Source organism: Scylla paramamosain, chromosome 48 (genome assembly GCF_035594125.1).
Source record: "Scylla paramamosain isolate STU-SP2022 chromosome 48, ASM3559412v1, whole genome shotgun sequence".
Lineage (NCBI taxonomy): Eukaryota > Metazoa > Arthropoda > Malacostraca > Decapoda > Portunidae > Scylla > Scylla paramamosain.
In genome coordinates this window covers 6,452,995-6,455,494 of record NC_087198.1, presented here as the reverse complement: position 1 = coordinate 6,455,494, position 2,500 = coordinate 6,452,995, and the positions used below count along the sequence as shown (strand labels likewise).

At 41.8% G+C, this 2,500-nt stretch overlaps 1 long non-coding RNA gene across 1 annotated transcript in view; it reads right to left on the bottom strand.

The window, feature by feature from the left end:
- The window catches only part of LOC135095248 (uncharacterized), a 28,107-nt gene that overhangs the window by 1,658 nt on the left and 23,949 nt on the right, over positions 1 to 2,500 (bottom strand). The gene's annotated exons all lie outside the window — the stretch shown is intronic.

The window sequence follows — 2,500 nt, the reverse complement described above, 5'->3', positions numbered from 1 at the left end:
GACCTTACTGTATCCATTCAAGTTATACAGTTAACATACCCGTATATAAATTCTGGTACACATGAAAGCAACACCCCGTTTTTTTATGCCAAATGTTAGCGGGGCACTGGTAAAGACTGTTGATATTGTGCGCCTCAACGTTTTCCCTACGGTGCCGCTGGTCTGTTTACATCCTGTCTCCCAATGTCCTCCCTGAGTTGTCGCTTTCTTCTCTGAACGTACAACCCGTCCTTTCACACCTTGGTTCTTCTTTCCTGACATGTTTGTACAACAACCACAACACATGTACAGACTAGGGTTTTACAGCACCACTACAAACTCGTATCTGTCGCCTCAGGTTTGTTGGGTGTTTTGGAGAAACCGGCGGGTCTGATATCGCCCAGTGTTCCTTTCATCACCGTGCGGTCTTGGCTGTCGTAATATCCTGTCAGTACAAATAATACTTGCTCGACTCTCTTAGGGGGTAAATTCGCAGTTTCAACCAATGCTTTCATCCTCTTTACCTTTCACTAAAGCTAGGAAGCACAGGAATCTGGTGGGATATTTTTGACATTCCAGAAAAAAGTTTAAGGATGACAAGCAGCATATTTCGAAAACGGGATTTTTCTACATGATCTTAACCCAACGTAACCAACCTAACCTAATCGGAAAGGGCTTCGTCTCTCTTGGACTCTCCCTTAAGGTCACTAACCTAACCTCCTAACCCACACACAAGGTAAACTGATGTAACGTAACATTTTGTCACCTCCTACATTGTCAGTCATCACTGCATACCAGCAATAATTACTTAACGAAAAATACCAGAAGAATTTGAGGGAACTGGCGGTAAACTGCACTTCATATATTGACAGCCAGCACACGTCTCTCTTCCGTGTCCATGGTGAAAGTGACGCACCACAGACAGTCCCGGGTGCTCCTTCCTCCTCTAAACACACGTGCCTACATGTGATTGGCTGTCAGATTTCCGTGTGACCTGATTCACAGCAGGTAACTCCACGTTATCACAAGTCTTAACACGTGTGTCAACGTCACGTCACCATCGCGCACGTGCACTGTTGATGATAAATATACGAACACGCTCAGCATCCTACGAGAGACGACTACTGGTGGACTTGAGCTAGAATTGACTTGAATCTTTGACATTCTCATCTGAAGTTGTTATTAATTTCCGACAGGGTAAAATAAGGCTAGAAATGCTCCAAACAGTGAGATGTAGACCCTGCCAGGGTCTATATTTACCTACGGTGTATTGATTGAAACTGCAATAATACCTTTTTGGGATTTGCCAGATAAAACATGAGTCCCTGTAGAAACCAGTGGAAAGTATTTCAAATTAATTATGTAGCAGAAGACTAGAAATAGATATGAAATCACTGAGAGCCTTGTTGCGAGTATTTAGCTTATAATAACTGTTGTGTAGAATGTGCATCACCAGATTCCGTGGAAACTGTTACCATAAACACTTAGGATCAATGTTTTGTAGCTTTCAGGTGCAGTGCATCAAGATGTATCACGAGAGACGGTTTTAGAGTGTGCTTCTCCAGATAACTGAGGGAGCGTTGACCAGCCCCTGCATTAACACAGCCGGCGATCACCACATCCATCCACCCACTCACCCTTCCTCCTAACCATTCACTCACCCATCCACCTATCCATCAGCACAACATTTCACCCATACACAGAGCAATTAATCCACCCAACTGGCTATCTACCCAGTCCACCTTTCCATACATCCACCTACTCCCACATCCGTCCTTCAGCCGAAATAATAACAGTGCTATGCCACCGACAGCAACTACTACTACCACTGCTACTACTATTACTACTACTACTACTACTACTACTACTACTACTACCACCTTTCACACTTCCATTCCTTATTCCTCATTCCTCAGGAAAGAGATCAGAACAAACTGATCCTGAACATTAATAAAGAAGTGAATGAGGTTGTTAGTGGTGAGTCGATAATAAGTTGGCTTATCTTTAAACTAGACAGGAAATCCTCATCGCAGTATGCACACACACACACACACACACACACACACACTCGAAGCAAAGACCAAATTCTTCGACATTAAAAAGGCTTTCATCTCGACTCCTTTGAAAAGACTGTGGTGGAAGGTAAAGAGGTTTTCATCCTGTACTGTCGTGATTCTAATGATCGTTTAATTAACAAGGATTCTGCATCATCAGTGCGAGAAACACACATAATAATAATAATAGTAAGAGTAATAATAATAATAATAATAATAATAATAATAATAATAATAATAATAATAATAATAATAAACTATGTGGCCTGTGAAAAATGTTCTTGAGAAATGCTCAAAGCGTTTTACCATTCAAATGTCCTGTTTCTTCCTAACTGACAAATTAAAATCGCCAGTTTCTCTCTCTCTCTCTCTCTCTCTCTCTCTCTCTCTCTCTCTCTCTCTCTCTCTCTCTCTCTCTCTCTCTCTCTCTCTCTCTCTCTCTCTCTCTCAAAATGTGTGTATATAAT